The sequence below is a fragment of the Peromyscus maniculatus genome, chromosome X (genome assembly GCF_049852395.1).
Source record: "Peromyscus maniculatus bairdii isolate BWxNUB_F1_BW_parent chromosome X, HU_Pman_BW_mat_3.1, whole genome shotgun sequence".
Taxonomy (NCBI): domain Eukaryota; kingdom Metazoa; phylum Chordata; class Mammalia; order Rodentia; family Cricetidae; genus Peromyscus; species Peromyscus maniculatus.
In genome coordinates this window covers 79,265,353-79,276,725 of record NC_134875.1, presented here as the reverse complement: position 1 = coordinate 79,276,725, position 11,373 = coordinate 79,265,353, and positions in this window count along the sequence as shown.

Genomic DNA, 11,373 nt, shown 5'->3' with positions numbered 1-11,373 from the left:
CCCCTGTCCTCACCACCAGGGTGAGCTCCCCAACATTGCCCTGGCTAGTTCACCCCTTGCAGTGATGAGCAAGGGGCAGTTAATGCAGGAAATCCACGGATTACTGAGAAAGGGACTACTTATTAATGGGTTATCTGAGGGAACAGCTCACTGATACAGGATAAGGCAAATTCAGTCTCAGAGTTTCTGGAAGGCTGAGAGCAGGTCCCACGCTGCTTCACATCCTGACTTGGTCTTTACCATCAGAGAGAGAGAGAGAGAGAGAGAGAGAGAGAGAGAGAGAGAGAGAGAGAGAGAGAGAGAGAGAGAGAGAGAGACCCCCGCATAGTGCTCCCCAAATCTTAAGCTAGCCAAAAGGCCACGAATACCCACTACAGCCAGCCAGTTCACCCACACGTGTGTAGGGGGGCGTATCTCCCCCCCACTGCTGCCACATGAGAGGTGAGTCATGAGGACAGCTCTCCCATGCACACAACATCAGGGCTGGCTCACCCACACCTCTGCCAACAGGGTCACCGCTACTCGGCTGCCCAGACACGGTGCTGGGTCCACTTTCCCAAGTGCTGCAGCTGGTAAGGGGGAGGGTCACCTCCCTTGCCCACCACAGGTGGCAGGGCCAGGGAGAGGGAGGGCATCTTTCCCTCGCCCTCACTCCCACATGGCAGAGGAGGGAGTGTGGCCAGCTATCCCACTCTCACACACTTAGGATTACCTTACCCATGTCTCTGTCAACAGTGTCAGCTCTACAGTGTTTGTTGCCTGGTTGAGAAACAGGACCCACTTTCCTGACTGCTGCAGACGGTAAGAGGAGGGTGGGCTCCCTCGTCTGTCCCAGGTGATGAGCGGCAAGGGATGGGGGAGCATCTCTCCCCCGCCCACACCACCATATGGCAGACAAATAGTGGGGACAGCTCTCCCATGCTCACACACAACTTCACGGCTGGCTCTCCCACACCTCTTCCAGCAGGGTTGGCTCTATTGTGGTGCCCAGGTGAGGGGCAAGGCCTGCTCTTCCAAGTGTTGCAGTTGGTGGGGGGCAGAAACAGCTCTCTCCTTCTTATGACCTCAGGGCCAGCTCTCCCACCTGCCTCAGGCGTTGATGGGGTGGTGGTGGTGGTGGGGTGCATCTCTCCCCTGCCCATGCCACCTTATGGCAGATGAGGGGTGGGGCTACATCTTCCACCCTTATGTTCTCAGGGTTGACTTATCTGAGCCCTCCTCAACACAGTCAGCTCCACTGTGCTGCCCAAACGAGGTGCAGGGCTCGATTTCCCAAATGTTGCAGTTCGTAAAGGGGTCAGCCTCCTTGAAAGCTGAAGGTGGTAGGGGCGAGAGGGGAGGGCATCTTTCCAACTAAAACTGTTAGTATTGCTTTGTAAATTGCTAGGCCTTCTTTGGTTTGGTTTCACAATTTCCGTATGAAACATTGGACTCTTGACTGCTAATGTTCTACAGAAACACAACTTCTAACAAGCAGTATTCTGAGACAGAAAACAGACCCCTAGCCTGAACATCTCCTTTAAACCTTGTAGTTATTTATACTTGACCAAAAGGGTCTTTGGGGCACAGACTCCCTGGCTGCCTGCCAGTCCACCCTCTGTATGAGATAAAATCAGACCAACCAGGCAAAAGCCTCATTCAGACAATATATCTAGGACCAGGTCACAGTTCTTGACACTTCAGCTCCCAGATCTCAGGTGTGAGGAACCTTAGGGAAGCTTGCATATGAACATCAGGGTTCTTTGAGTCGAATGTACTGATTTTTTCAGAGGCCTCTGAAACTACTGGACTCCAACCATGGTTTCATATGTTCCCTGAAGTCGTCCAGCTTGGGCACTGCAGGTTGGGTCCTAGAATAGCATTGGTGTCTTCATTAGGGTTTCTATTGCTGTGAAGAGATACCATGACCATGGTGACTCTTATAAAGGAAAACAGTTAATTGTGGTGGCTTGCTTACAGGTCAGAGGTTCAGTCCATTATCATCATGGCAGGAAGCAAGGCAGCATGCAGGCAGACATGGTGCTGGAGCAGAGAGTCCTCCATCTGCTGAAGGCGACAGTAAGTGGTCTGACTCACTGGGTGTGGCTTGAACATATGAGACCTCAAAGCCCGCCCTCACAGTGGCACACTTCCTCCAACAAGACCACACCTACTCTAACAAGGCCACACCTCCCAGTAGTGCCACTCCGTTTGGGAGCCATTTTCTTTCAAACCACCACAATTAGGGAGCCTATCAATGCCTTTTGAAAGAAGTGCACTCTGACTGAGAGATCTACAACTAGGAAGAGCTGCCTGCCTTGCATCAGAAGCACCATTTGTAGAGGTGCAAGGTGCAAGTGTGCTGGAGTAGAACAGCTCTGTCACTTCGATCACACTGATTCGAACATCTCTATTACTTTGATCACATTGGCCCTGCTGTTGTGAAACAAGGGAGGACACCTGCTGCCCTGACTTCTTATGACTCTCGTGCAATAAAGGCTGGGATGGCTGAGGTTGTGGCAGTGGCAGCTGCTTGTTGTGTCTGTTTTACTGCTGATCTTGAAATAGTGAGTAATGACAGAGAGCCTTCTGCTCTTGCTACTGCAGCCCCTTCTCCAGCATATTCTGAACACAGTGTAAAAGGAAGGATACATGACAGGCTGGCTTTGTGCTATCTTGTCTCTCAGATCATCATAGCACAGACGTAGCAATGTTTTGGAACATAAGTGAAACACCCTGCTGCTAGAATCTTCCTCTGCCTCCCGAGAAAAGCAGTCAGTTCTTTCAAGTAATGCCCCCTGAACTTAAGACGTTTTCCAGTAGCTTCATTGGGAGATTGTTCCTAGGAATCCTCCTGATAGACGAAAAAGCAGTTTCTTAGTGTCAAAAATTCTCTCTCTCTCTCTCTCTCTCTCTCTCTCTCTCTCTCTCTCTCTCTCTCTCTCTCTCTCTCTCTCTCACACACACACACACACACACACACACACACACACACACACACACTTTCCCTCTGCCTCCTTCCCTCTCCCTCCCCATTTGGCTGTCTGGAAATTTATATCTGAACTGATTACTAATTATACACACAGCAATGAAATCGATTGGCTAGTTATTTCCTAATGTAAAAATCAGAGAATTTTATTCAACTGTTGAAGTATCTGCAATCCATCCTTCATAAATCTGTGTTGTGAATTTCCTTTACATGTTCCACATATTGTTCTTGTTATTGTGAAATGATTATCTTCTTCCATTGAAGAAAATTATGCTGTATAAAAATTAGCTCAAATTATTCAGCCGTGAAGAATGACACTATGTCACTCTCAGGAAAATGGATAGAACTGGAGATCCTCACCACAAGCAAAACAAGCCAGACACAGAAATACAAATATCACATTTTCTTTCATATGAAGCCTTTAGAAGTCATATTTAAGTTACTCTTAGTTGTTACACAAAAATATAAAAATTCTAATAACAAACATACATTTGAACTCAGAGTTCTGCCTGCCTCTGCCTCCTGAGTGCTGGAATTAAATGTGTGTGCCACCACTGCCCGGCAACCATGGTTTAGCTCCTTTGGTTGATTCTTTTTTTCTTGATTTATTGATAACTGCTTTTCTTGCAAAGGTGCAGTGATTTGTCATTGTTGTTTTGCTTTACATTTCCCTGATAATTTAGAGATGAGTATTTTTCTTTTACATGTTGGCCATTGTCTTCTTTTCAGAGATGTCTTTTTCGATCTATTATTCCAATTTGGTTTCTTTTTATTTTGCTCTTGAGCTTTTGCAGTTCCATATATTAATGCTTTGTTAGTTGGAAAGTATTCTCTTACTTGCTGTAGATGGTTTCTCTGATGAAACTCTGCTGATGGTTTCCTTTGCCGTGAAGTAGCTTTGACTTTGATCGAATTCCATTGTCTATTTTTGCTCATATTTTCTGTTTTTGATGCCTTGTCTAAGGACAGGTCCCGGTCCCATTGCCTGGATGCCTCCCAAACAGATCAAGCTAATCAACTGTCTCAATTATCCAGAGGGTCTGATCCAGTTGGGGGCTCCTCAGCTATTGGTTCATAGTTCATGTGTTTCCATTCATTTGGCTATTTGTCCCTGTGCTTTTTCCAACCTTGGTCTCAACAATTCTTGCTCATACAAACCCTCCTCTTTCTTGCCAATTGGACTCCTGGAGCTCCACCTGGGGCCTGGCCATGAATCTCTGCATCCGCTTCCATCAGTCACTGGATGAGAGTTCTACCACGACAGTTAAGGTGTTTGGCCATCCCATCACCAGAGTAGGTCAGTTCAGGCTGTCTCTCGACTATTGCCAGTAGTCTATTGTGGAGGTATCTTTGTGGATTTCTGTGGACCTCTCTAGCACTTTGCTTCTTCCTATTCTCATGTGGTCTTCATTTATCATGGTCTCTTATTCCTTGTTCTCCCTCTCTGTTCTTGATCCAGCTGGGATCTCCTGCTCCCCTAAGCTCGCTTTCCCTCAACCCTTGCCTTTCATTACACCCACTCATGTCCAGGTTGTTCAAGTAGCTCTCATCCATTTCTCTGTCATTGGGTGATCCCTGTGTCTTTCTTGGGGTCCTGTTTTCTAGGTGGCCTCCCTGGAGTTGTGAGTAGCAGTCTAGTCATCTTTGTTTTACATCTAGTATCCTCCTATGAGTGAGTACATACCATGTTTGTCTTTCTGAGTCTGGGTTACCTCACTCAGGATGATTTTTCTAGATCCATCCATTTGTCTACAAACCTCATGATGTTTTTCTCTGCTGAGTAGTACTCCATTGTGTATATGTACCACATTTTATTTATCCATTCTTCAGTTGAAGGGCATCTAGGTTGTTTCCAGGTTTTGGCTAGTACAAACAATGCTGATATGAACATAGCTGAGCAAGTGCCCTTGTGGTATGATTGAGCATTCCTTAGGTATATGCCCAAGAGTGGTATAGCTGTGTCTTGGGGAAGATTGATTCCCAATTTTCTAAGAAAGCCCCATATTGATTTCCAGAGTGGCTGTACAAGCTTGCATTTCCACCAGCAGTGGAGGAGAGTTCCCCTAGCTCCACATCCTCTCCAGCATAAGCTGTCTTCAGTGTTTTTGATCTTAGCCATTCTGACAGGTGTGGTGGTATCTCAGAGTCATTTTGATTTGCATTTCTCTGATGATTAGGGATACTGAGCAATTCCTTAAATGTCTTTCAGCCATTTGAGTTTCCTCTGTTGAGAATTCTCTGTTTAGTTCTATAGCCCATTTCTTAATTGGACTGTTGGGCATTTTGATGTCTAATTTCTTGAGTTCCTTATATATTCTGGATATCAGACCTCTGTCAGATGTGGGGTTGGTGAAGACCTTTTCCCATTCTGTACGCTGTCATTTTATCTTGTTGACCATATCCTTTGCTCTACAAAAGCTTCTCAGTTTCATGAGGTCCCATTGATTGATTGTTTCTCTCAGTGTCTGTGCTACTGGTGTTATATTTAGGAAGTGATCTCCTATGCCAATGCGTTCAAGACTACTTCCTACTTTCTTTTCTAGCAGGTTCAGAGTAACTGGATTTATGTTGAGGTCCTTGATCCACTTGGACTTACGTTTTGAGCATGGTGACAGATATGAATCTATTTGCAGCCTTCTACATGTTGATATCCAGTTATGCCAGCACCATTTGTTGAAGATGCTTTCTTTTTTCCATTGTACAGTTTTGGCTTCTTTGTCAAAAATTATATGTTCATAGGTGTGCAGATTAATGTCAGGGTCTTCAATTCTATTCCATTGGTCCACATGTCAGTTTTTATGCCAGTACCAAGCTGTTTTTTATTACTGTAGCTCTATAGTAGAGCTTGAGGTCAGGGATCGTGATGCCTCCAGAGGTTGTTTTATTGTACAGGATTCTTTTGGCTATCCTGGTTTTTTTGTATTTTAGATGAAGTTGAGTATTATTCTTTCCAGGTCTGTGAAGAATTGTGTTGTTATTTTTATTGGAATTGCATTGAATCTGTAGATTGCTTTTGGTAAGATTGCCATTTTTACTATGTTAATCCTGCCTATCCATGAACATGGGAGATCTTTCCATTTTCTGACATCTTTTTCAATTTCTTTTTTCAGGGACTTAAAGTTCTTGTCATATAGGTCCTTCACTTGATTGGTTAGTGTTACCCCAAGGTATTTTATATCATTTGTGGCTATTGTAAAGGGTGATGTATCTCTGATTTCCTTCTCAGCCTGTTTGTCAATTGTATATAGGAGGGCTATTGATTTTTATGAGTTGATCTTGTATCCTGCTATGTTGCTGAAGGTGTTTATAAGCTGTATCAGTTCCTTGGTGGAATCTTTGGGGTCACTCAAGTATATTATCATGTCATCTGCAAATAGGGAAAACTTGACTTCTTCCTTTCCCATTTGTATCCCCTTAATCTCCTTATGTTGTCTTATTGCTCTGGCTAGAACTTCAAGTACTATATTGAATAAGTATGGGGAGAGCAGACAGCCTTACCTCATTCCTGATTTTAGTGGAATTGCTTTGAGTTTTTCTCCATTTAATTTGATGTTTGCTGTTGGCTTGCTGTAAATTGCCTTTATTATATTTAGGTATGTTCCCTGTATTCCTGATTGCTCCAAGACCTTCATCATGAAGGGGTGTTGGATTTTGTCAAATGCCTTTTCTGCATCTAGTGAGATGATCATGTGGTTTTTTTCTTTGTGTTTGTTTTTATGGTGTATTACATTGATGGACTTTCGTATGTTGAACCACCCTTGCATCCCTGGGATGAAGCCTACTTGATCATGGTGGATAATTGTTTTGATGTGTTCTTGGAGTCTGTTTGCCAGTATTTTATTGAGTATTTTTGCATCAATGTTCATGAGGGAGACTAGTCTGTAGTTCTCTTTCTTTGTTGTATCCTTGTTTGGTTTAAGAATCAGGGTAAGTGTAGCCTCATAGAAGGAGTTTGGTAATGTTCCTTCTGTTTCTATTGTGTGGAACAATTTAGAGAGTATTGGTATTAACTCTTCTTTGAAGATCTGGTAGAATTCTGCGCTGAAACCATCTGGTCCCGGGCTTTTTTTGGTTGGGAGAATTTTAATGACTGTTTCTATTTCCTTAGGGGTTATTGGACTATTTAAATAGTTTATCTGGTCTTGATTTAACTTAGGTATGTGGTACCTATCCATAAAATTATCCATTTCTTTTAGATTTTCCAGTTTTGTGGAGTAGAGTTTTTTGAAGTATGACCTGATGATTCTCTGGATTTCCTCATTGTCTGTTGTTATGCCCCCTTTTCATTTCTGATTTTGTTAATTTGGATGCTCTCTCTCTGTCTTTTGGTTAGTTTGGATAAGGGCTTGACTATCTTGTTGATTTTCTCAAAGAACCAACTCTTTGTTTCATTATTTTTTGTATTCTCTTTGTTTCTATTTTACTGATTTCACCTCTCAATTTGATAAGTTCCTGGCATCTATTCTTCCTGGGAGACTTTGCTTCTTCTTGTTCTAGAGCTTTCAGGTGTGCTGTTAAGTCACTAGTGTGAGATTTCTTCAACTTCATTATGTGGACAGAAAGATTTCAAGAGCCAGAAGTGGTGGATAATGTGAAGGAAACTGTGTTCCAGACACAGCAGGACAGTTGCACACATGAACTCATAGTTAGTGTGACAGAATGCACAAGCCCTTGGCAAGCTCAAATCCAGATAAATTCCCACTACTAGCTAAGGTGCTACTGGTGTTTGATAACTCCTAGGAGAAGAAGAGTTAATTTTCATTCATAATATTAAAAGTAGGTCAATTACATGCCAGGATAGGCCCTACTCTCAAGAACACTTGAGCAGCACAGGTTAGACTCTATTGGGAGAGGGGAAAGAAAACTTATATTTTCATGGAAAGGAGAGGAAAGTAGAGAGAGTGGTTATGGAGGAGTTGGGGGCAGGAGGATGCATATGCTCAAAATACATTTTATATATATCCCAGATGCAGTTTTGCAGTTTCCCCTCCCTCCTTTCTTGCTACCCCCAATTGTCCTCCTCAAACAGAGTAAGCATTTACAGGTATAATCTTCCCATTTAGAACCACTTTTTTTGTTGTTCCAAGGGTTTGTTATGTTTTCATTTGATCTAGACTGGCAATTAATTCTAGTATTTCTTTGTTGATTTTCTTTTTATCTGGATGATCTATCTATTATGAGAGCAGAATATTGATGTAACTCAGTATTATTAGATCAAAGTCAATCTTTGCCTTTATATGAAGTTGTGATTTTATATAAAATTTTGTGTGACAATGTTTAGTGCATATATGCTTAGAATGTCTCCTGGATGGATTATTTCTTTAATAAATATGAAGAGACTTGTATGGCTAATCTTGGTTTGAATTCTACTTTTTCAGATATTACTATTGGTATACATATGACTTCATGGGTGTGTTTATCTTTCTCTTCGGTATATAGGAGTCTTTCAGATATTTTCTGTAGTACTGGCTTGGTGATCGTGAGTTTCTTTACTCATTTATTACAATAAGTATTTATTTCTCCTTTAATTGTGAAGTATAGCTTTGCTGGACATAGTAATCTGTTTTAGAAGTTATTGCCTTTCAAGGCTGGGCAGTGGTAGTGCACACCTTTAATCCCAGCACTTGGGAGGCAGAGGCAGGTGAATCTCTGTGAGTTCGAGGCCAGCCTGGTCTACAGAGTGAGTTCCAGGACAGCCAAGACTGCATAATATTATGCATCCTAGGGGCTCAGGAGAGAGAACTACTAATGGTGAGGACTATTTTCAGGAAATAGAATCTCAGCACACAGAGCTCTTAGTTCAGTCATTTATTCTTCAAAATCTTCATCTTCTCGTGCCCTGGGAATCCTGGTATATATACACTGACAAGCAGTAATCCCTTTGCAGTGTAAAGCCAGGCTTCCAGGGTCAAACGGAGGGGTGATCATAATTACATAGAAGGACAATAATTGTTAATTATCATTTGCAACTGAAAAGGCAAGTGACTAATGGGGAAATGAATTAACTAAAGGCTAAATTCCGGTAATATCTAAGAAGAGGGATCTTATGTGCTTAACTATAATCTTAAACTTGATTGGTGGGAAATGTTAGGAATCTATAAGCTGCTAGGTCAATGTGAGAAAAAAAAACTGCCTTCTTTTTTCCCGTGGCTCCTATCTGTCCAAGCTATCTGCCGTTTTTCTGCAGGGTCAGGGAAGGTGTGCTCGGTCGCTAGGCAACCTGTGTACAGCTAAATGCCTCTGGTGATAGTTAAAGGGAGATCTGGAACTAGAGGAAAGATTTGGGAAAGAAGGAAGTTAAGCTTAATTGGCACATCCGCCAGGCTTTCTCAAACAGGTAGTCTGGATGCTTAAGTCTATTCTTAGAGAGTACAGCGGTATCTCTGATAAGGTACTTTCCTTCCTCTGGGGATGGTCCTGGCCGGATGCTGCCAATGATGATAATTACAGGGAGACTTGAACTGAGGTTCTGGCTGAGCATAGCCGTCAGCACAGAAGGTTATCTAAATATTCCTAGAAGTGGTTAGATAAGGAGTTAGAGGTCCATAAAGTTAGTAAGGCTGTACAAAAAGGAGGGTCTAAGCTAAATTGTGCAAAGCTATTATTTAAGGTCTACTTGACCTAGGCGGTGTCTCCTTGTGGAATTTACCTTAAATCATGAGACTAGCATGTGGTGGTCTGGACTGTTATTTCTGTTAGTCCTTGAATGTGGCTAAGGGAGATATCTGATTCCAGTGCTGAAAGGGGAGAAACAGATGGGCTGTGGGGGAGGGAAGCCTTTCCTGAGGCTGTTCTCCAAATACCTGGAATGTGTATGTCCAGAGAGTGATCAGTCCACACTGTTAGCAATTCTTAGGGAAAAATCAACGGGAAAACTATGAAAGCACACATGATTTTCATAACAGAAGAGAGCTGATATATAACAAGCCAAATAACTCCAAATGCTCCCTGGAATTTGGCTTCCTCTGGAGGAATTTCTTGATCCCTTCAGGTAGTGGCTTTGCCATAACCAGCTGAGTTCTTACAATATTTTCCTGCAGCCTGTAGCAAGACACAGGAAAACCTTGTCTCAACTCCCCACCCCCACAAAAGAAGTTATTGTCTTTCAAGTTTGGCTTGTATAGATTCTGTCGAGAAATAGTCTATTAGTATGATCTTTATATGTGGCTTGGTACATCTGGCACAGCTTTCACTGTTTTTCGTTCTGTGTATTTAGTGCTTTAGCTATAACACAAGATTGATGGGTGATGTCACTCTGTATGCTGTGAATGTGTTGTTCTGATTGGTTGATAAATAAAATGCTGATTGTCCAGTAGCCAGGCAGGAAGTATAGGCAGGATGAACAGACAAGGAGAATTCTGGGAAGAGAGAGGCTGAGTCAGGAGTTGCCAGCCAGACACAGAGGAAGCAAGATGTGAAGGCAGAACTGATAAAAGGTACCAAGCCACATGGCTAAACAAAAATAAGAATTATAGGTTAATTTAAGTGTAAGAGCTTGCCAATAATAAGCTTGAGCAAATGGCCAAGCTGTTATAATTAATATTAAGCCTCTGTGTGATTATTTTATAAAAGGCTGCAGGACTGTGGGTGAGAGATTTGTCCTAACTGCAGGCCAGTTGGGACACAGGAAAACTTCCGACTACACAAGATGGAGGATGTTTGGTGTTTTACATTCCTCCTGTAACCAAATAGCCATCTATTTCAATAATCTATGCACTCAGGTTGAGGCAGGGAGTGGCCAAGCCTCAGACCAATCTGTGCCCCATGGGAAAGCCTGTTTCAAAGAGGGAAGAGGAAAGAGAGAGCAGGGCAGAGCAATGCCTCCCCCCAATTAGATATTAAGTAAAGGAACTATAAAAAGTTGAAGGAAACAGAATAGGGTGAAGAGTCTCTCTTGTTGTCAGATAGCTGGGTAGACATGGAGTCTGTCTCTATGCCACCTTGGCTTTCCTTTTATGGTTATATATGCTGCTGTCTTCTATTGAGAGCAGATCCTATGTGATATTTTACCTCATGTCTTATTTACCTTGTAACCAGAAGTGTGGATTTTGGGTCTGGCCATGGTTGTTATTACTCCGGGCAGTTGTTCTGTTACTAGGTATTAGATAGGGCTGTTGGAAAGGTTTCCATTGGCATGACTTAGACCCTGGTACCTCCTTTTAGCACTTGCCACTGCTTATTCCTCTGTTGGGAAGCTGAGAGTCTCACTCCTATTGACCACAGACCAGATTTCTGTTATATAGAATACCTGGTTCTGACTCAGTTTTCCTTTCCCCCTAGCCAGACCCTCTCTTTGTCTTCAGCCATGGCTCTCACCCTTTGAAGCTGCACTCATTCCACACTTGGAGCTGAGTGCTCCTTACTTGGGACTGAGCCCCTGAGCAGACCCTCTGTCCCATTTTCTA